The sequence below is a fragment of the Pongo abelii genome, chromosome 9 (assembly GCF_028885655.2).
Source record: "Pongo abelii isolate AG06213 chromosome 9, NHGRI_mPonAbe1-v2.0_pri, whole genome shotgun sequence".
In the NCBI taxonomy this organism is placed as follows: domain Eukaryota; kingdom Metazoa; phylum Chordata; class Mammalia; order Primates; family Hominidae; genus Pongo; species Pongo abelii.
Genome location: NC_071994.2, coordinates 49,275,714 through 49,302,541, shown reverse-complemented (window position 1 = coordinate 49,302,541; position 26,828 = coordinate 49,275,714).

Here is a 26,828-nt window from a genome sequence, read left to right as displayed (position 1 = left end):
CACATTCCAGTCCATACCATTCCACATTCGATTCCATTCCAATCCACATTTCATTCCACATTTCATTCCATTGCATTCCACAATACATTCCACATTCCATTCCACGTTCCCATCCACATTATATTCCATACCATTCCACATTCCATTCCATTCCATTCCACTTTCCATTCCATTCCACATTCCATTCCATTCCATTTAACTTTCAATTCCAAGTTCCATTCCACATTCCATTACATTCCATTCCACGTTCCATTCCACACTCAATTCCACATTCCATTCCAAATTCAATTCCGTTCCATTCCACATTCCATTCCACATTACATGCAGCGTTCAATTCCACATTCCTTTCCACATTCCATTCCATTCCACTTCACGTTCCATTCCACAGTCCATTCCATTCCTTTCCACATTCTTTTCCACATCCCATTCTATGTTCCATTCCATTCCAATCCACGATACATTCCACGTTCCCTTCCATGTTCTATCCCATTTCATTCCACGTTCCATTACACCTTCCATTTCATTCAATTTCATTTGCATTCTACATTCCATTCAACATTCCATTCCGTTCCATCACACATTCCATTCCACACTCCATTCCACATTCCAATCCACATTCCATTCCATTCCATTACACATTCCATTCAACATCCCATTCCACATTCCATTCCACATTCCATTCCGTTCCATTTCACGTTACATTTCACATTCCATTCCACATTCCATTCCATTCCATTCCACATTCCTTTCCACACTCCATTCCACATTTCATTCCACATTGCATTCCGTTCCATTCCACATTCTATTCCTCTTTCCATTCCACATTGCATTAAACATTCCATTCCATTCCATTTCACATTCCATTCCCCTTTCCAATCCATTTCTTTCCATTGCATTCCACATTCCATTCCACTTTCCACTTTACATTCCATTCCACATTCCATTTCACATTCCATTGCTTTGCATTCCACATTCCATTCCATTCCATTCCATTCCACATTCGGTTCCACATTCCATTCCTTTGCTTTCCAAATTCCATTCCACATTCCATTCCACGTTGCATTCCACATTCCATAACACGTTCCATTCCATGTTCCATTGCATTGCATTCCACATTCCATTCCACATTGCATTTCATTACTGTCCACATTCCATTCCACATTGCATTCCATTACATGGAGACATTCCATTCCATTCAATTCCACATTCCATTTTATTTCACACTCCATTCCACATTCCATTCCACTCCAGATTGCATTCCACATTCCATTCCATTACATTCCACATTCCATTCCACATTCCATTCCATTCCAATACAAGTTCCTTTCCACGTTCAATTATACATTCCATTCCACCTACCATTCCACAATTCATTCCATTCCATTCCACTTTCCATTTCACATTCCATTCCATCGCATTCCACATTCCATTACAGATTCCATTCCACATTCCATTCCACATTCCATTCCATTCCGTTCCACGTTCCATTCCACGTTCCATTCCACAATCTATTCCATGTTCCATTCCACATTCCATTCTATTCCATTGCACGTTCCATTCCACATCCCATTGAACATTCCATTCCATGTTCCATTGCACATTCCTTTCCACGTTCATTTCCTCGTACCATTCCACGTTCCATTCCATTCCCTTCCACGTTCCATTCCACATTCCATTACTTTCCATTCCACATTGCATTCCACATTCCATTCCACATTGCATTCCTCACTCCATTCCATTCCATTCCATAATCCATTCCACATACCTTTCCATTCCTTTACACATTCCATTCCACATTCCTTTCCATTCCATTTCAGATTCCATTCCATTCCACTACACATTCCATTCCACATTCCATTCAACATTACATTCCATTCCATTTCACGTTACATTTCACATTCCATTCGACATTCCATTCTATTCCATTCCACATTCCATTACACATTCCATTCCACATTCCATTCCATTCCAATCCACATTCCATTCGACATTCCATTCCAAATTCCAATCCATTCCATTCCACATTCTACTGCACATTTCATTGCATTCATTCCACATTCCATTCCATTCCATTCCACATTCCATTGCACATTTCATTCCATTCCATTCCAAACTCCATTACACATTCCTTTCCACATTCCATTCCGTTGCATTCCACACTCTGTTCCACTTTCCATTCCACATTGCATTCCACATTCCATTCCATTCCATTTCACATTCCATTCCACATTCCATTCCATTCCATTCCATTCCACTTTCCATTCCACATTCCAATTAACATTCCATTCCACATTCCATTTCACATTCCATTACATTGCATTCCACATTCCATTCCATTCCATTCCACATTCCGTTCCACATTCCATTCCTTTGCTTTCCACATTCCATTCCATATTCCATTCCATGTTCCATTCCACTTTCCATTCCACGTTTCTTTCCACGTTCCATTGCATTGCATTCCACATTCCATTCCACATTGCATTTCATTCCAGTCCACATTCCATTCCACATTCCATTTCATTAAATTTAGACATTCCATTTCATTACATTTAGACATTCCATTCCATTCAATTCCACATTCCATTCAATTTCACACTCCATTCCAAATTCCATTCCACTCCTGATTCCATTCCACACTCCATTCCATTACATTCCACATTCCATTCCACTTTCATTCCATTCCATTACATTTTCCATTCAACTTTCCATTCCATTCCTTTCCACACTTCATTCAATATTCCATTCCATTCCATTCCTTTACATATTATATTCCATTCCTTTCCGCATTCCATTCCATTTCATTCCACATTATGTTCTATTCCATTCCCTATTTCATTTCATTCCATTCCATTCAATTTCACATTCCATTCCACATTCTATTCCAATCCATTCCACAATCTTTTCAACATTTCACTCAATTTTTTTCCATATTCCGTTCCATTCCATTCCAATCCATTCCATTCCATTCCATTCCACTCCACATTCCATTGCACATTTCATTCCATTCCATTCCAAACTCCATTACACATTCCTTTCCACATTCCATTCCGTTGCATTCCACATTCTTTTCCACTTTCCATTCCACATGGCATTCCACAATCCATTCCGTTCCATTTCACATTCTATTCCACATTCAATTCCATTCCATTCCATTCCATTCCATTCCACTTTCCATTCCACATTCCAATTAATATTCCATTCCACATTCCATTTCACATTCCATTACATTGCATTCCACATTCCATTCCGTTCCATTCCACATTCCGTTCCACATTCCATTCCATTACTTTCCACATTCCACTCCACATTCCATTCCACGGTCCATTCCACTTTCCATTCCACGTTTCTTTCCACGTTCCATTGCATTGCATTCCACATTCCATTCCACATTGCATTTCATTCCAGTCCACATTCCATTCCACATTCCTTTTCATTACATTTAGACATTCCTTTCCATTCAATTCCACATTCCATTCAATTTCACACTCCATTCCACATTCCATTCAACTCCAGATTCCATTCCACATTCCATTCCACATTCCATTCCAGTTTCCATTCCACTTTCCATTCCATTCCATTACACGTTCCATTCCACATTCCATTCCATTACATTCCACATTTCTTAGCACATTCCATTCCATTCCATTCTGCATTCCATTCCACATTCCTTTCCAATTTTCATTCCATGTTCCATTCCACGTTCCATTCCAAGTTCCATTTTATTCTATTCCACGTTCCATTCCATTCCATTCTACGTTCCACTTCATTCCGTTCCACATTCCATTCAACATTCCATTTCACATTCCATTCCACATTCTATTTCACTTTCCATTCTATTCCATTCCATTCAATTCCATTTCACATTCCATTCCATTCCATTCAACATTCCCTTCCAATCCATTCTATTCCACATTCCATTCCATTCCATTACACAATCCATTCCACATTCCATTCCACGTTCCATTCCATTCTTTTCCACATTCCAATCCATTTCCTTCCACATTCCATTCCAAGTTCCATTCCATTCCATTCCGCATTCCATTCCGTTGCATTACACGTTCCATTCAACGTTCCATTCCACATTCCATTCCACATTCCAATACACGTTTCATTCCATTCTTGCCAAATTCCCTTTCACTTTCCATTCTATTCCATTCCACGTTCCGTTCCACATTCCATTGCCCATTCCATTCCACATTCCATTCGTTGTTCCAATCCATATTCAATTCCACCTTGCATTCCAAAGTCCAATCCATTCCATTCCATTTCACGTTCCATTCCGCATTAAATTCCATTCCATTCCAATTTCCTTTCCAGACTCACTTCCACATTAAATTCCAGTGCATTATACATTCCATTCCACATTCCATTCCACGTTCCATTCCACATTCCATTCCACTTTCCATTCCACTTTACTTTCCACATTCCATTCCACATTCTATTCCACATTACTTTCGTTCCATTACATAGTCCATTACACATTCCATTCCTCGTTCCATTCCACATTCCATTTGACTTTCCCTTCCACTCCATTACACGTTCCATTCCACATTCCATTCCATTCCGTTCCACTTTCCCTCCACATTCCATTCCACATTCCATTCCACATCACTTCGTTTCATTACACATTCCATTCCACATTCCATTCCACAGTCCCTTCCACATTCCATTCCATTCCATTCCACATTCCACTCCACATTTCAATCCATTCCATTCCACATTCCATTCCACATTCCATTCAACATTCTATTCCATTCCATTCCACTTTCCATTGCTCCTTCCATTCCATTGTATTCCACATTCCATTCCGCGTTCTAGTCCACGTACCATTCCACAATCCATTACATATTCCATTCCATTCCATTCGACATTCCTTACCATTCCATTCCGTTTCACAATCCATTCCATTCCATTCCACAAACCATTCCACATGCCACTCCACATTCCATTCCGTTTCTTTCCACATTCCATACCACCTCCCATTCCATTCAAATCCACGTTCCATTAAACGTTCCATTAGACGTTCCATTCCATGTTCCATTTCTGTCCATTCCAAGTTCCATTCCATATTCCATTCCATTCCACGTTCCATTCCATTCCACTCCACTTTCCATTCCATTCCATTCCATATTCCTTTCCATTCCATTCCACGTTCCATTCCACGTTCCATTTCATTCCATTCCACGTACCATTCCATTACATTCCATGTTCCATTCCATTCCATTCCACATTGCATTCCACATTCCATTTCACATTCCATTCCCCCTTCCATTCCATTCCATTCCATTGCATTCCATTCCACATTCCATTCCATTCCATTCCACTTCCCATTCCTTTCAATCCCACATTCATTTCCATAAAAATACATTCCATTCCATATTCCATTCCATACCATTCCGCACTCCATTCCATTCCATTCCATTCCATTGCACATTCCATTACATTCCATTACACGTTCCATTCCATTCCATTCCATTCCACATTCCATTCATTTCCATTCCACATTCCATTACATTCTATTCCTTTCCATTCAACATTCCATTACATTATATTCCACATTCCACTCCATTCCATTCACCCTTCCTTTCCATTCACATTTCATTCCATTCCACATTCCATACCACCTCCCATTCCATTCAAATCCATGTTACGTTCCACGTTCCATTAGACGTTCCATTCCATGTTCCATTTCTTTCCATTCCAAGTTCCATTCCATATTCCATTCCATTCCATTCCAAGTTCCATTCCATGCCACTCCACTTTCCATTCCATTCCATTCCATTTTCCATTCCATTCCATTCCACATTCCATTCCACGTTCCATTTCATTCCATTCCACGTACCATTCCATTCCATTCCATGTTCCACTCCATTCCATTCCACATTGCATTCCACATTCCATTTCACATTCCATTCCACCTTCCATTCCATTCCATTCCATTGCATTCCATTCCACATTCCATTCCATTCCATTCCACTTCCCATTCCATTCCATTCCACATTCATTTCCATAACAATACATTCCATTCCATATTCCATTCCATACCATTCCGCACTCCATTCCATTCCATTCCATTGCACATTCAATTACATTCAATTCCACGTTCCATTCCATTCCATTGCATTCCACATTCCATTCATTTCCATTCCACATTCCATTCATTTCCATTCCACATTCCTTTCCGTTGTATTCCACATTCCATTCATTTCCTTTCCATTCCACATTCCATTCCTCTCCATTCCACATTCCATTCCATTCCATTCCAAATTGCATTCAAAATTCCATTTCACGTTTCATTCCACGTTCGGTTCCATTTCATTCCAAATTCCATAGAATTCCATTCCATTCCTTTCCGGATTCCGTTCCTTTCCACTCCACATTCTATTGCATATTACATTCCATTCCATTCCTCATTACATTCCATTCCATTCCACATTCTATTCCCTTCCATTCCACATTAGATTCCTCTCCATTCCACATTACATTCCAAATTCCATTCCACGTTCCATTCCACATTCCATTCCACGTTCCATTCCACGTTCCATTCCACGTTCCATTCCACGTTCCGTTCCATTCCATTCCACGTTCTATTCCACGTTCCTTTCCACATTCCATTCGACGTTCCATTCGATGCTATTCCATATTCCTTTCCCCATTCCATTCCACACTCCATTCCACATTCAATTCCACGTTCCATTCCACGTTCCATTCAAAGTTCCATTCCTCGTTCCATTCCACGTTCCATTCCATTCCATTCCCCATTTCATTCCACATTCCATTCCATTCCACTTTCCACTCCACGTTCCATTCGACATTCCATTCCCAATTCCATTCCCCATTCAATTCCATTCCATATTCCATTCCACTTTCCATTCCATTCCATTCCACATTTCTTACCACATTCCATTCCATTCCTTTCTACATTCCATTCCATTTCACATTCCAATCCACTTTCCATTCCATTCCACATTCCATTCCATTTCATTCAACATTCCATTCCACATTCCATTCAATTCCATTCCATCTTCCATTCCACGTTCCATTCCACATTCCATTGCACATACCATTCCTCATTGTATTGCATTCCAATCCACATTGCATTCCACATTCCATTCCATTCCATTCCACATTCCATTCCACATTCCATTCAATTGCATTCCACATTCCATTCCACATTCCATTCCATTCCACATTCCATTCCATTCCTTTCGAAATCGCCTTGCACTTTCCATTCCGTTCCATTCCACGCTCCATTCCACAATCCATTCCATTCCATTCCATGTTCCATTCCACGTTCCATTCCACATTCCTTTCTACATTACATTCCATTCTATTCCACCTTCCATTACACGTTCCATTCCATTACATTCGACGTTCAATTCCAGTTTCCATTCCACATTCGATTCCATTCCTTTGCATTCCATTCCACATTCCATTCCACATTGCATTCCATTCCGTTCCACATACCATTCCACATTGAATTCCACATTCTCTTCCACATTCCATTTCATTCCATTCCACATTACATTCCACATACCATTCCATTCCATTCTACATTACATTCCACATCCCATTCCACATTCCCTTCCACATTGCATTCCATTTCATTCCACATTCAATTCCACATTCCAATCCATTCCATTCCACATATCATTCCACATTCGATTACATTCTTTTCCACATTCCATTCCACTCCACATTCCATTCCACATTCTATTCCATTCCATTCCACGTTTCATTCCGTCTTACATTCCACGTTCCATTCCACATTCCATTCCATTACAGTCCACATTACATTACACATTCCAATCCATTTCACATTCCATTTCACATTCCATTCCACATTCCATTCCACTCCACATTCCATTCCATTCCATTCCAAATTGCATTGCATATTCCAGTCCATTCCATTCCCCTTTCCATTCCATTCCATTCCAAATTGCATTACGCATTCCATTCCACGTTCCATTCCACGATCCATTCCACGTTCCATTCCACGTTCCATTCCATTCGATTCCTCATTCCATACCATTCGATTCCATTCCATATTGGATTCCATTCTATTCCATTCCATTCCACATTCTATTAGTCATACCATTCCATTCCATTTCACATTCCATTCCACATTCCATTGCATTCGATTCCACATTCCATTCCATTCGATTCCCCATTCCATTCCAGTCCATTCCACCTTCCATTCCTGTCCATTCCACATTCCATTGCACATTCAATTCCACGTTCCATTCCACATTCCTTTCCACATTCCATTTCAAGTTCCATTCCATTACATTCCACGTTCCATTCCACGTTCCATTCCATTCCATTCCACGCTCCATTCCACATTCCATTCCACGTTCCATTCCACATTCTATTCCAAGTCCCATTCCACGTTCCATTCCATTTCATTGCACGATCCATTCCACATTGCATTCCATTCCATTCCACTTTCCATTCCAGAATGCATTCCATTCCATTCCACTTTCCATTCCACAATGCATTCCACATTGCATTCCACATTCCATTCTGTTCCATTCCACATTTCATTCCACATTCTCTTCCACAATCCATTACATTCCTTTCCACATTCCATTCCATTCCATTCCATATTCCATTCCACATTGCATTCCATTCCAGTCAACATTCCATTTCACGTTCCATTCCATGACATTCCTCATTCCATTCCATTCTATTGCACATTTCAGTGCACATTCCTTTCCACATTCCACTCCATTCCATTCCACATTCTATTCCATTCTATTCCACATTCGATTCCACTCTCCATTCTATTCCATTCCACATTGAATTCCATTCCTTTTCACATTCCATTGCACGTTCCATACCACGTTCCATTCCAGTATTCAATGCGCTTTCCATTCCATTCCATTCCACATTCCATTCCACATTCCATTCTACATTCCTTTCCATATTCCATTCCATTACGTTCCACTTTCCATTCCTCATTCCATTTTATTGCATTCCACATTCCATTCCATTCCACTCCACATTCCTTTCCATATTCCATTCCATTCCATTCCACATTCCATTCCAAATTACATTCCACATTGCATTCCATTCCCTTCCACATTCCCTTCCAGGTTCCATTCCATTCCACTCCACGTTCCATTCCACATTCCATTCTACATTCCATTCCACATTCCATTCCTTTCTATTCCATATTCCATCCCAAATTCCATTCCACATGCCGTTGCACATTCCGTTCCATTGCATTCCTTATTCCATTCCACATTCCATTCCATTCCATTCCACATTCCATTACACGTTCCATTTCACGTTCCATTCAACATTCCATTTGACCTTCCATTCCATTCCATTCCTGATTCCATTCCATACTCCACTCCATTATATTCCACTTTCCTTTCCACATTCCATTCCACATTCCATTCCAAATTACATTCCGTTCCATTCCACATTCCGTTGCACATTCAACGGAATTACATTCAACGGAATTACATTCCGTTCCATTCCACATTCTATTACACATTCCAGTCCACATTCCATTCCATTCAATTCCACATTCCATTCCATTCCATTGGACATTCTATTCCACATTCCATTCCACATTCTCTTCCACATTCCATTCCATTCCACATTTCATTCAAAATCCCATTCTATATAATTCAACATTCCATTCCATTGCATTCCACATTCCATTCCATTCCAATCCAAATTTCATTCCGTTCCATTGCAATTTCCATTCCATTCCACATTCCATTCCATTCCATTTCACATTCCATTTCATTCCATTCCACATTCCATTCCACCTTCCATTCCATTAAATTCTATTCCACATTCCATTTCACTCCATTCCACATTCCATTCCACAGTCAATTCCACATTTCATTCCATTTCATTCCACATTCCATTCCACATTCCATTCCATTAGATTCCACATTTGATTCTATTCTATTCTAAGGACCATTCCATTCCATTTTCCATCTCATTCCTTTACACATCCCATTCCATTCCATTCCATATTCCAAAACATTCCATTCCACATTCCATTCCACCTTCCATTCCATTCCATTCTATTCCACATTCCATTCCATTCCATTCTATTACACATTCCTTTCCATTCCATTACACATTGAATTCCATTCCGTTCCACATTCCATTCCACTTTCCATTCCACGTTGCACTCCATGATCCATTGCATTCCTTTCCACATTCCATTCCATTCTAATCCACATTCTATTCCATATTCCATTCCATTCCATTCGACATTGCTTTCCATTCCATTCCACATTCCATACCACATTCCAATCCACATTCCATTCTGCATTCCATTCCATTCCACATTCAATTCCTTTCCATTCCTTATTCCATTCCACTTTCCATTCCATTCCATTCCTCGATCCATTCCATTACATTCCACTTTCCCCGTTCCATTCCGTGTTCCATTCCACATTCCATTCCATTTATTTCAACGTTCCCTTCCACATTCCATTCCATTTTATTTCACGTTCCATTCCACATTCCATTACACATTCCATTCATCATTCCATTCCTCCTTCCATTCCATATTCCATTTCGTTCCATTCCACATTCCATTCCACATTCCATTCCATTCCACATTTCATTCCACATTCCATTGCACATTCCATTCCATTCCACATTCCACTCCATTCCATTCCATTCCATATTCCATTCCACCTCCATTCTATTCCAAATTCCATTCCATTCTATTCCACCTTCCATTCCATTCCATTCCGCATTCAATTCCATTTCAATCCATTTTCCATTCCATTCCACAATCTATTCCATTCCATTCCACATTCCATTCCATTCCATTCGATTCAGTTGCACATTCCATTCCACATTCCATTCCCTTCCATTCCACCTTCCATTCCACGTTCCATTCGACATTCCATTCCACATTCCATTCCGTTCCATTTCACGTTACATTTCACATTCCATTCCACATTCCATTCCATTCCATTCCATTCCACATTCCTTTCCACACTCCATTCCACATTTCATTCCACATTGCATTCCGTTCCAGTCCACATTCTATTCCTCTTTCCATTCCACATTGCAATAAACATTCCATTCCATTCCATTTCACATTCCATTCCCCTTTCCTATCCATTTCTTTCCATTGCATTCCACATTCCATTCCACTTTCCACTTTACATTCCATTCCACATTCCATTTCACATTCCATTACATTGCATTCCACATTCCATTCCATTCCATTCCACATTTGGTTCCACATTCCATTCCTTTGCTTTCCACATTCCGTTCCACATTCCATTCCACGTTCCATTCCACATTCCATAACACGTTCCATTCCACGTTCCATTGCATTGCATTCCACATTCCATTCCACATTGCATTTCATTACTCTCCACATTCCATTCCACATTGCATTCCATTACATGGAGACATTACATTCCATTCAATTCCACATTCCATTTTATTTCACACTCCATTCCACATTCCATTCCACTCCAGATTCCATTCCACATTCCATTCCATTACATTCCACATTCCATTCCACATTCCATTCCATTCCAATACAAGTTCCTTTCCACGTTCAATTATACATTCCATTCCACCTACCATTCCACAATTCATTCCATTCCATTCCACTTTCCATTTCACATTCCATTCCATCGCATTCCACATTCCATTCCAGATTCCGTTCCACATTCCATTCCACATTCCATTCTATTCCGTTCCACGTTCCATTCCACGTTCCATTCCACAATCTATTCCATGTTCCATTCCACATTCCATTCTATTCCATTGCACGTTCCATTCCACATCCCATTGAACATTCCATTCCATGTTCCATTGCACATTCCTTTCCACGTTCATTTACTCGTACCATTCCACGTTCCATTCCATTCCCTTCCACGTTCCATTCCACATTCCATTACTTTCCATTCCACATTGCATTCCACATTCCATTCCACATTGCATTCCTCACTCCATTCCATTCCATTCCATAATCCATTCCACATACCTTTCCATACCTTTACACATTCCATTCCACATTCCTTTCCATTCCATTTCAGATTCCATTCCATTCCATTACACATTCCATTCCACATTCCATTCAACATTACATTCCATTCCATTTCACGTTACATTTCACATTCCATTCGACATTCCATTCTATTCCATTCCACATTCCATTACACATTCCATTCCACATTCCATTCCATTCCAATCCACATTCCATTCGACATTCCTTTCCACATTCCAATCCATTCCATTCCACATTCTACTGCACATTTCATTGCATTCCATTCCACATTCCATTCCATTCCATTCCACATTCCATTGCACATTTCATTCCATTCCATTCCAAACTCCATTACACATTCCTTTCCACATTCCATTCCGTTGCATTCCACATTCTGTTCCACTTTCCATTCCACATTGCATTCCACATTCCATTCCATTCCATTTCACATTCCATTCCACTTTCAATTCCATTCCATTCCATTCCATTCCACTTTCCATTCCACATTCCAATTAACATTCCATTCCACATTCCATTTCACATTCCATTACATTGCATTCCACATTCCATTCCATTCCATTCCACATTCCGTTCCACATTCCATTCCTTTGCTTTCCACATTCCATTCCATATTCCATTCCACGTTCCATTCCACTTTCCATTCCACGTTTCTTTCCACGTTCCATTGCATTGCATTCCACATTCCATTCCACATTGCATTTCATTCCAGTCCACATTCCATTCCACATTCCATTTCATTACATTTAGACATTCCATTCCATTCAATTCCACATTCCATTCAATTTCACACTCCATTCCAAATTCCATTCCACTCCAGATTCCATTCCACACTCCATTCCTTTACATTCCACATTCCATTCCACTTTCATTCCATTCCATTACATTTTCCATTCAACTTTCCATTCCACTCCATTCCACACTTCATTCAATATTCCATTCCATTCCATTCCATATTATATTCCATTCCTTTCCACATTCCATTCCATTCCATTCCACATTCCTTTGCCCATTCCATTCCATTCCTCATTGCATTCCACATTCCGTTCCATTCCATTCCATATTGCATTCCATTCCAGAATCCATTCTATTCCATTCAACATTCTGTTCCTTTCCATTCCACATACCATTCAATTCCATTTCTTTCAATTGCACATTCCATTCCATTCAATGGCATAATAATTCCACATTCCATACACTTCCATTCCACATTCCATTCCATGACAATCCATTGCATACCACTTTCCATTCCATTCCACTCCATTGCACATTCCTTTCCTTTCCATTCTATTCCACATTCCATTCGTTTCCATTCCATTCCACATTACATCCACAATCTATTCCATTCCATTCCAGTTTCCGTACCACATTATATTCCATTCCATTCCCCATTGCATTCCACATTCCACATTCCATTCCTTTCCATTCCACATTCCATTCCACTTTCCATTCCACTTCCATTCCACGATTCAGTCCATTCCATTCCACCTTCCATACCATTCCATTCCATTGCATTCTGGATTCCATTCCATTCCATTGCACATTCTATTCCCCATTCCATTCAATTCCGTTGCACATTCCATTGCATTCCATTCCACATTCCATTCGATTCCAATCCAATTTCATTTCACATTCCATTCCACGTTCAATTTCACATTCCATTCCACATTCCATTCCACATTCCATTCCTCATTCTATTCCACATTCCCTTCCACATTCCATTCCATTCCATTCCACTTTCGAGAACACATTCCATTCCATTCCATTCCACATTCCATTACATTCCATTCCAGATTCCATTCCACATTCCATTCCCTTTTCCATTCCATTCCATTCCACGTTCAGTTCCACTTTCTTTTGGAAGTTCCATTCTACTTTCTATTCCCAGTACCATTTCATTCCATTCCACATTTCTTTCTACATTCAGTTCCATTGCATTCCATTGCATTCCATTCCATTGCATTTCATTCCATTCCAATACAATTAACCTTCCATTCCACGTTCCATTCCATGTTCCATTCCATTCCATTCCACTTTCCATTCCATTCCATTCCACGTTCGTTTTCATTCCGTTCCTCGTTCCCTTCCACATTTCATTTCCCATTCCATTCCACCTTCTATTCCATTCCATTCCTATCCATTCCACATTCCATTCCCTTGCAATCCACTCCCCATTCCATTCAATTCCACATTGCATAATATTCCTTTACATTCCTTTCCTCTACTTTAAATTCCATATTCCATTCCATACTATTCTGCATTCCATTCCATTACATTACATTCCATATTCCATTCCATTCCATTCAATTCCACGTTCCATTCCATTCCATTCCACATTCCATTCCATTACATTACATTCCCCATTCCATTCCATTACATTTCACATTCCATTCCACATTCCATTCTATTTCATATTCCATTCCATTCCATTGTATTCCACATTCCACTCTACTCCATTCCATTCCTCTTCAAATTCAATTCTGCATTCCATTCAATTCTATTAAACATTCCATTCCATTTGATTCAACATTCCATTCCATTCTATTCCACATTCCATTACATTCCATTGCACATTCCATTCCACTCCGTTGCACATTCCATTCCATTCCATTCCACATTCCATTGCATTAAATTCCACACTCCTTTCCATTCCATTACATTACATTTCACATTCATTCCATATTCTATTTCACTTTCCATTCCATTCCATTCCATTCCATTACACATTCCATTCCATTCCATTGCACATTCCATTCCATTCCATTCCACGGTCCTTTCCACATTCCATTACACATCCCATTCCACGTTCCATTCCATTCCATTCCACATTCCGATCCATTCCATTCCACATTCCATTAAATTCAATTCCACATTCCTTTCCATTCCATTGCACATTCCACTTCATCCCATTCCATTCCACATTGCATTCCATTCCATTCTAAATTCCATTCAATTCCATTCCACATTCCATTCCACGTCCCATTCCATTCCATTCAATGTTCCTTTCCACTCCATTCAACGTTCCATTCCACGTTCCATTCCACATTCCTTTCCACACTGCATTCCAAGTTCCGTTCCATTCCATTCCACATTCCATTCCAAGTTCCATACCATTCCATTCTACGTTCCATTCCACGTTCCATTCCTTTCCATTCCACATTCCAATCCATTCCATTCCACATTAAATTCTATTGCATTCCACATTCCATTTCACTTTCCTTTCCACGTTGCATTCTATGTTCCATTCCACGTCCGATTCCACTTTCCATTCCTTTATATTCCATATTCCATTCTATTCCATTCCACATTCCTTTCCATTCCATTCCACATTCCTTTCCATTCCATTCCACATTCCATTCTACTATCCATTCTATTTCATTCCACGTTCAATTCCACCTTCCATTCTACATTCCATTCCACATTGCATTCCTAGTTCCCTTCCATTGCTTTCCACATTCCACTCCATTCCATTCCACGTTCCATTCAACTTTCCATTCCAAATTCCATTCCAAATTCCAATCCAAGATCCATTCCATTCTTTCCAAGTTCCTTTCCACTTTCCATTCTATTCCGTTCCACGTTGCAGTCCACATTCCATTGCCCATTCCTTTCCACATTACTATCCTCATTCCATTACATTTTCAATTTCACATTCCATTCTACATTCCACTCTATTCCATTCCACTTTCCAATCTACATTCCATTCGATTCCACTTTCCAATCCACATTCCATTCCATTCCATTCCACTTTCCTTTCCAGATTCCATTCCATAATGCATTCCATTACATTCCACATTCAATTCCACATTCCATTTTCATTCCATTGCTTTCCATTCCACATTCCTTTCCACATTCAGTTGCATTCCAATTCACATTCCATTCCACATTCCATTGCGTTCTATTCCACATTCCATTCCATTCCATTCCACATTCCATGCCACATTCCATTCCACAATTCCATTCCGCAGTCCATTCCACATTCCATTCCACACTCCATTCCACATTCCATTCTCATTGCATTGCATTTCGTTGCATATTCCATTCCACATTCCATTGCATTCCAATTCACATGCCATTCGGCATTGTATTCTAAGTTACATTCCATTATAATCCGCATTCCATTCCACATTCCATTCCATTCCAATCAACATTCCATTCCACATTTCTTTCCATTCCATTCCACATTCCATTCCACATTTCATTCCATTCCATTCCACATTCCATTCCATTCCATTCCATTCCATTCCACGTTCCATTCCACTTTCCATTAAATTCTATTACACATTTCATTTCACATTCCAGTCCATACCATTCCACATTCCGTTACATTACAATCCACCTTTCATTCCACATTTCATTCCATTCCATTGCTCATTACATTCCACATTCCATTCCACATTCACTTCCACATTCCATTCCATTCCATTCCACATTACATTCCACATTCCATTCCATTCTATTCCACATTCCATTCCACATTCAATTCCATTCCATTCCATTTCACCTTCCATTCCACATTCCATTTCATTCAATTCCAAGTTGCATTCCACGTTCCTTTCCACCTTCCATTACATTCCATTCCACGTTCCATTCCACACTCAATTCCACATTCCATTCCGTTCAATTCCACATTCCATTCCACATTCCATGCAGCATTAAATTCCACATTCCATTCCATATTCCATTAAATGTTATATTTCACGTTCCATTCCATTCCGTTTCACGTTCCATTCCGCATTTCTTTCCACCTTTCATTCCATGTTCCATTCCATTCCAAACCACGATCCATTACACGTTCCCTTCCATGTTCCATCCCATTGCATTCCACGTTCCATTCCACATTCCATTCCATTCCATTTCACTTTGCATTCTACATTCCATTCAACATTCCATTCGGTTCCATTCCACCTTCCATTCCACACTCCATTCCACATTACATCCCGTTCCATTCCATCTTCCATTCCACTCTGGATTGCCCATTCCATTGCACATTAATTCCTCATTGCTTTCCTTTCCATTCCACATTCCTTTCCAGATTTCATTCTATTGCATTACACTTTTCATTCCACATTCCATTACATTGCATTCCACATTCCATTCCACTTTCCATTCCATTCCGCATTCCATTCCATTCTGTTGCTAATTGCATTGCACACTCCATTCCATTCCATTCCACACTCCATTCCACATTTGATTCCACTACATTCCATGTTCCATTCCACGTTCCATTCCACATTTCATTCCACATTCTATTCCACATTCCATCCCACATTACATTCCATTCCATTCCACTTTCCATTCCACATTCCATTCTACAATGCATTCCGCATTCCATTCCACATTCCATTCCGTTCCATTCAATGCTCCACTCCACATTCCATTCCACATTCCAGTGCATTGCATTCCACATTCCTTTGAGCATTCCATTCCATGTTCCATTGCATTCCATTCCACATTCCATTCCACAGTGCATTCCATTCCAGTCTACATACCATTCCTCATTCCATTCCATTTAAACATTCCATTCCTTTCCATTCCACTTGCCATTCCTCATTCCTTTCCACATTCCATTCTGCATTCCATTCCATTCCGTTCCACATTCCATTCCATTCCATTCCACTTTCAATTCCTCATTCCATGCCACATTCCAAGTCTCATTCCATTCCATTGCATTCCACATTCCATTCCTCATACCATTAAATGGTATTCCACATTCCATTCCACATTCAATTCCACATTCCATTCCACATTCCATTCCCTTCCGTTCCACGTTGCATTCCAAGTTCCATTCCACGTTCCATTCCACGTTCCACTCCACGTTCCATTCCATTCCATTTCACGTTACTTTCAAAGCTCCATTCCTTTCCATTCCACATTCCATTCCATTCCATTCCACTTTCCATTCCATATTCCATTTCACATTCCATTCCATTCCGTTCCACGTTGCATTCCACATTCCATTTCACATTCCATTCCATTCCATTCAATTCCATTCATCCTTCCATTCCACTCCATTCCATTCCACATTCTTTTCCATTCCATTATACATTCCATTCCGCTTTCCATTCCACGTTCTATTCAACATTCCTTTCAACGTTCCATTCCATTCCATTCCATGTTCCATTCCCCTCCATTCCAACATCCATTTCATTCCTTTCCACGTTCCCTTCCACTTTCCATTTCACATTCCACTCCAACTTCAATTCCATTCAATTCCATTCCATTCCATATTCCATTCCATCGTATTTCACTTCCCATTCCATTCAGTTCCGCATTCCATTCCATTCCTTTACATTACATTCCACATTCCATTCGATTACATTCCATTCCATTCCATTCCAATATGTTCCATTCCTCATTCCATTACATACCATTCTGGATTCCATTCCATTCCACATTCCTTTCCAGTTCATTCCACATTCCATTCCATTCCATTCCACATTCCATAAAATTCCATTCTATTCCACATTCCATTCATTTCCATTCCACATTTCATTCCATTTCATTCAACATTCTCTTCCCTTCCATTCCATTCCATTCTATTCCACATTCCATTACATATTCCTTTCCCTTCCATTCCACATTCCATTGCATTCCATTCCACATTCCATTTTACGTTCCATTCCACGTTCCATTCCATGTTCCATTCCATTCCATTCCACAATCCATACCTTTCCATTCCAGATTCCATTCCGTTCCAATCCACATTCTGTTCCACATTCCATTCCTTTCCATTCCACATTTCGTTCCACATCCCATTCCATGTTCCATTCCACATTCCATTCCAAGTTCCATTCCACATTCCATTCCACATTCCGTTCCACGTTCCATTCCATTCCATTCCACGTTCCATTCCATTCCATTCCACGTTCCATTCCACCTTCCATTCCATTCCATCACTCGTTCCATTCCACATTACATTCCACCTTGCATTCCACGCTCCACTCCACATTCCATTCCACGTTCCTTTCCACGTTCCTTTGCAAGTTCCATTTTACTTTCCATTCCATTTCATTCTTCGTGCCATTTGACATTCCATTCCATTTTCCATTCCACATTCCATTCCAGATTCCATTCCACATTCCATTCCGTTCCATTCCACTTTCCATTTGACATTCCAATCCATTCCATTCCATTTTCCATTCCACATTCCATTCGACATTCCATTCCGTTCCATTCTACATTCCATTCCACATTCCATTCCACATTCCATTCTACTTTCCATTATATTTCTTTCCACATTCGATTTCGTTCCATTCCACATTGTGTTCCACATTCCATTCCATTAAATTCCACATTCCATTCCACATTCCATTCCATTCCATTCCACATCGCATTTCACATTCCATTCCATTCCATTCCACATTCCATTCCATTCCATTCTGTTACACATTCCATTCCACATTTCTTTCCACATCCCATTCCATTCCATTCCACATCCATTCCACATTCCATTCCGTTCCATTCCACATTCCATTCCACGTTCCATTCCACGTTCCATTCCACTTTATATTCCATTCCGTTCCACGCTCCATTCCCTTAAATTACTCGTTCCATTCCACATTCCATTCCATTACATTCCACTTTCCTTTTCACATTCCATTCCTCATTCCATTCCACATTGCATTCTGTTCCATTCCACATTGCATTCCACTTTCCATTCCACATTCTATTCCCTTCCATTACATTACTTTCCAGGTAACATTCCGCTTTCCATTCCATTCCATTCCTCGTTGCATTCCACTTTCAATTGCCCATTCCATTCCACGTTCCATTCCACATTCCATTCCACGTTCTGTTCCTTTTCATTATACTTTCCATTCTACGTTCCATTCCATTCAATTCCACTTTCCATTCCACATTCCATTCCATTCCATTCCACTTTCTTTTGTGCATTCCATTCCACATTCTATTCAAGATTGCATTCTGTTTCATTCCACATTCCATTCCACATTCCATTTCATTCCATTCCATTCCACATTCCATTCCACACAATTCCAATTTCCATTAGATTCCATTCCATTCCATTCCATTCCACATTCCGTTTCATTCCATTCCATTCCATTTCACATTTCTTTCCATTGCATTCTGCATTCCATTCCATTCCATTCCCTTCAATTCCATATTCCACTCCATTCCATTCCATTTCACATCCCATTCCATTCCATTCCACTTTCCATTCCATTCCATTTCACATTCCATTCCACGTTCCATTCCACGTTGCATACCACGTTCCATTCAATGTTCCATTCCTAGTTCCATTCCTTTCCATTCCACATTCCATTCCATTCCATTCCACATTCCGTTCCATTCTACTCCACTTTCCATTCTACGTTCCATTCCATTCCATTCCACTTTCCATTCTAAATTCCATTCCACATTCCATTCCATTCCATTCCACATCCATTCCACTTTCCGTTCCGTTCCATTGCACATTCCGTTCCACATTCCATTCCACATTCCATTACATTCCATTCCACATTCCTTTCCACATTCCATTGAATGTTCCATTCCACATTGCATTCCATTCCATTCCACATTCCATTCCGCATAGCATTCTATTCCAGTCCACATTCCATTCCACATTCCATTCCATTCTATTTAAACCTTCCATTCCATTCCACATTCCATTCCAGATTCCATTTCATTCCACATTCCATTCCACGTTCCATTCCACATTCCATTCCCTTCCATTACATTACTTTCCAGGTAACATTCCGCTTTCCATTCCATTCCCTTCCACGTTCCATTCCACTTCAATTGCCCATTCCATTCCACGTTCCATTCCACATTCCATTCCACGTTCTGTTCCTTTCCATTACAGTTTCCTTTCTACGTTCCATTCCATTCAATTCCACGTTTCATTCCACATTCCATTCCATTCCATTCCACTTTCCTTTGTGCATTCCATTCCACATTCTATTCCAGATTGCATTCTGTTTCATTCCACGTTCCAATCCACATTCCATTTCATTCCATTCCACATTCCATGCCATACAATTCCAATTTACATCAGATTCCATTCCATTCCATTCCACATTCCATTTCATTCCATTCCATTCCATTTCACATTTCTTTCCATTGCATTCTGCATTCCATTCCATTCCATTCCCTTCAATTCCATATTCCACTCCATTCCATTCCATTTCACATCCCAGTCCATTCCATTCCACTTTCCATTCCATTCCATTTCACATTCCATTCCACGTTTCATTCCACGTTCTATTGCATGTTCCATTCCTAGTTCCATTCCTTTCTATTCCACATTCCATTCCATTCCATTCCACATTCCATTCCATTCTACTCCACTTTCCCTTCTATGTTGCATTCCTTTCCATTCCACTTTCCATTCCACATTCCATTCCACGTTCCATTCCACATTCCATTCCATTCCATTCCATTCCACATCCATTCCACTTTGCGTTTCGTTCTGTTGCACGTTTTGTTCCACATTCCATTCCACATTCCATTACATTCCATTCCACATTCCATTCCACATTCCATTCCACATTCCATTGAACGTTCCATTCCACATTCCATTCCATTGCATTCCACATTCCATTCCGCATAGCATTCTATTCCTTTCCACATCCCATTCCACATTCCATTCCATTATATTTAATCCTTCCATTCCATTCCACATTCCATTCCAGATTCCATTTCATTCCAAATTCCAATCGATTCCATTCCACATTCCAATCCATTCCATTCCACCTTTCATTCCACATTCCATTCCATTCCATTCCATCTTCCATTCCACCTTTCATTCCACATTCCATTCCATTCCATTCCATCTTCCATTCCATGTTCCTTTCCAGATTCCATTCCATATTTCATTCCTCATTGCATTTCATTCAATTCCATATTCCATTCCAAATTCCATTCCATTGCATTCTGCATTTCATTCCACGTTCCATTCTATTGCTTTCCACATTCCATTCCATTCTATTCCACATTCCATTGCACATTCCATTCCATTGCATTCCAAATTCCATTCCACATTCCATTCCATTCCATTCCAGTCTTTTCCATATTCCATTCCATTCCATTCCACATTCCATTCCACATTGCATTCCACAGTCCCTTCCACATTCCATTCCATTCCTTTCCACATTCCATTCCTGATTCCATTCCACTTTCCCTTCCACATTCCATTCCTTTCCATTCAATATTGCATTCCACATTCCATTCCATTCCATTCTACATTACATTTCACCTTCCATTCAACATTCCCTTCCACATTCCATTCCATTTCTTTGCACATTCCATTCCCCATTTCAATCCATTCCATTCCACTTTCCATTCCACATTTGATTACATACTTTTACAAATTCCTTTCCATTCAATTCCACATTCCATTCCATGTTCTATTCCATTCTGTTCCATGTTTCACTCCACCTTCCATTCCACCTTCCATTCCACACTCCATTCCACACCATTCCACATTCCATTCCACATTCCATTCCTTTCCATTCCTTTCCATTCAATTCAGTTGCATTCCGTTCCATTCCACAATCCATTCCCTATTCCATTCCCATCCATTCCACATTCCATTCAATTCCACTCCACATTCCATTCCAGGTTCCATTCCACGTTTCATTCGATTCCATTCCACACTCTATGCCATTCCATTCTATTTGATTTCGGATTCCATTCCTTTCCATTTCACATTCTCTTCCACATTACATTCCTTTCGATTCTACATTATATCTAACATTCCCTCGCACGTACCTTTAAACATTCCATTCCACATTCCATTCCACTTTCTTTTCCATTGCATTCCACTTTCCATTAAACGTTCCATTCCACATGCCGTTCCACATTCCATTCCACGTTCCACTCCATTCCATTCCACATTCCATTCCACTTTCCATTCCATTCCATCCCAAATTCATTCCAAGTTCTATTCCATTTCATTGCACAATCCATTCAACGTTCCATTCCATTCCACGTACCATTCCACTTTCCATTTCACGTTCCATTCCACATTCCATTCCGCATTCCATTCCGCATTCGATTCCATTCCATTCCACTTTCCATTGCACTTTCCATTCCACGTTCCATTCCACACTCCATTCCACATGCCATTACATTCCATTCCACGTTCCTTTCCACATTCCATTCCATTCCATTCCACATTCCATTCCATTCCACTTTTCAGTATACATTCCATTCCACATTCCAATACACAATCCATTAGATTCCATTCCACATTCCATTCCATTCCATTCCGTATTCAATTCCACATTCCATTCCATTCCATTTCATTCCTCATCGCATTCCTTTCCATTACACGTTCATTTCCATTCCATTCCATTTTCCATTCCATTTTGTTCCATTCCAAATTCTATTCCATTCCATCTTGCATTCCATTCCATTGAACATTCCATTCCATTCCATTCCACATTCCATTCCACATTCCATTCCGCATTCCATACCACATTCCATTACACATTCCATTCCATTGCATTCCACATTACACTCCACGTTCCACTCCTTTGCATTCCACATTCCAATCTACATTCCATTCTATTGTATTCCACATTCCTTTCCATTCCATTCCACTTTCCATTCCATTGCATTGAATTCGACATTTCATTTCATTCCATTCCGCATTCCATTCCTTCCATTCCATTTCATTCCACATTCCATTCCATTCCATTCCAGATTGCATTTCATTCCATTCCACATTCTATTCCATTCCTTTCCAAATTGCATTCCATTCCATTCCACATCCCATTTCATTCCATTCCGTTCCATTCCACACTCCATAATATTCCATTCGTTTCCACTTTCTATTACTTTCCGTTTGGCATTCCTTTCCATTGCATTCCACATTCCATTCCACATCCCTTTCCGTTCCATTCCACATTCCATTCCACGTTCCATTCCACTATCCTTTCCAATTTTTATTCTGTGTTTCATTCCACATTCCATTCCACATTGCATTCCATTCCTTTCCCCAGTCCATACCATTCCATTGTATTCCATTCCACATTCCACTCCATTACATTCCACATTCTATTCCATATTCCATTCCAATCCATTCCACATTCCATTCCAAATTCCATTCCATTCCATTCCACATTCCATTCCACACTCCATTCCATTCCATTCCACATTCCATTCCACATTCCATTCCATTCCAATCCACATTTCATTCCGTACCATCCCATCTTCCATTCCATTCCATTTTCCATTATATTCCATTCCACATTCCATTCCATTTGATTCCACATTCCATTCCATTCCATTCCACATTCTATTCCACGTTCCAATCCATTTCGTTACACATTCCATTCCATTCCATTCCACATTCCATTCCACGTTCTATTCCATTTCATTACACATTCCATTCCATTCCATTCCATTCCACATTCCATTCCATTCCATTCCACATTCCATTCCATTCAATTGCTTACTTCATTCCATTCGATTGCATTCCACCTTCCATTCCAGTCAATTCCAATTCCATTCCATTCCATTCCACATTCCATTCCATTCCATTCCACATTCCATTCAACATTCTATTCCACGTTACATTCCATTTCATACCACATTCATTCCATTCCATTCCACATGCCATTCCATTCGATTCCACATGCCATTCCTTTCGATTCCACATGCCATTCCATTCGATTCTACATTCCTTACCACATTCCATTAAACATAACTTTCCAAATTCCATTCCATTCCTTTCAACGGTCCATTCCACATTCCATTCCATTCCATTCCACTTTCATTTCCACATTACATTCCACAATACCTTCCTTTCCATTCCACCTTCCATTCCACATTCCAAACCACATTCCATTACATTCTATTCCACATTCCATGCCACAGTCCATTCCAGGCCATTCCACACTCCATTCCACATTCCATTCCGTTCCATTCCACATTCCATTCCACATTCCATTCTGTTCCATTCCTCATTCCATTGCATTCCATTCCATTCCATTCCATTCCACTTAGATTTCCACATTCCATTCCACATTCCATTTCACATTCCATTCCGTTCCTTTCCACATTCCCTTCCACATTCCATTCCATTCCATTCCCCATTCCATTTCACATTCCATTCCATTCCATTCCACATTCCATTCCACATTATATTCCATTCAATTCCACATTCCATTAAATTCCATTCCACATTCCATTCCGCATTCCATTCCACATTCCATTCCATTCGATTCTATTCCACATTTCTTTCCATTCCATTCCACATTCCATTCCATTCCACTTTCCTTTCCACATACCATTTCACATTCCATTGCATTCCATTCCCCATTGCATTCCACGTTCTATACCATTCAATTCCAGATTCCATTCCATTCTATTCCTTATTTCATTTCATTCCCGTGCATTCCACATTCCATTCAATTCCTTTTCCTTTCCATTCCATTCCATTCCGTTCTATTCCACATTCCATTCCATTCGATTGCACATTCCTTTCCTTACCATTCCACGTTCCATTACACATTCCGGTCCACATTCAATTCCACGTTCCATTCCATATCATTCCACATTCCTTTCCACTCCATTCCACATGCCATTTCATTCCATTCCACATTCCATTGCACATACAATTCCACATTCCATTCCGCATTCCATTCCTCATTCTATTCCACACCATTCCACATTGCATTCCATATTCCATTCCATTCCATTCCACATTCCATTCCTCATTCCATTCCATTCCATTCCAATTCCATTCCACATACCATTCCACCTTTACTTTCCATTCCATTCAACATTCCATTCCACATTCCACTCCTTTCCAGTCCATTCCAGATTCCATTGCATTCCATTCCACATTCCATTCCGCATTCCTTTCCATTTCATTCTATTCCACGTTCCAATCCATTCCATTCCACTTTCCGTTCCATACGATTCCACATTCCATTCCACATTCCATTCGACATTCCATTCTGTTCTATGCCACTTTCCATTCCATACTCCTTTCCTCGTTCCCTTCCACAATCCTTTTCTTTCCATTCCTCATACTTTTCCACATTCCATTCCACATTCCATTTCACATTCCATTCCGTACCATTCCCTATTCCTTTCCACATTCCATTCCACATTCCATTCCATTCCATTCCACATTTCATTCCACATTCCACTGCATTCCATTCCACATTCCATTCCAAATTCCCTTCCCCATTCCATTCCACATTCCATTCCATTTCCTTCCTCATTCTGTCCCACATTCCATTCCACATAACATTCATTTCCATTCCACATTCAATTCCATTCCATTGCACTTTCCATTACAGGTTCCATTCCATTTCGTTCCACGTTCCATTCCATGATCCATTCCACATTCCATTCCGCGTTCCACTCCACAATCCATTTCACATTCCATTCCATTCCATTTCACTTTCCATTCAATTACTTTACAGATTCCATTCCACATTTCTTTCCACTATCCATTCCATTTCTTCCAACTTTCCACTGCACTTTCCATTCCATTCCCTTGAACGTGGCATTCCACTTTCCATTCCTCGTTCCATTCCACATTCCATTCCATGTTCCATTCCATATTCCATTCATTCCGTTTCACTTTCCATTCCATTCCATTCCATTGCATTCCACAATCCATTCCATTCCATTCCACATTGCATTCCACATTCCATTCTACATTTCATTCCGTTCCATTCCACATTCCATTCCACATTCCATTCCGTTCCATTCCACATTCGATTGCATTCCATTCCACATTCCTTTCTACTTTCCATTCCCTTTCATTCCACTTTCCGTTCCTTTCCATTCCATGTTCCCTACCATATTCCATTGTATTCCATTCCACATTCCTTTCCAC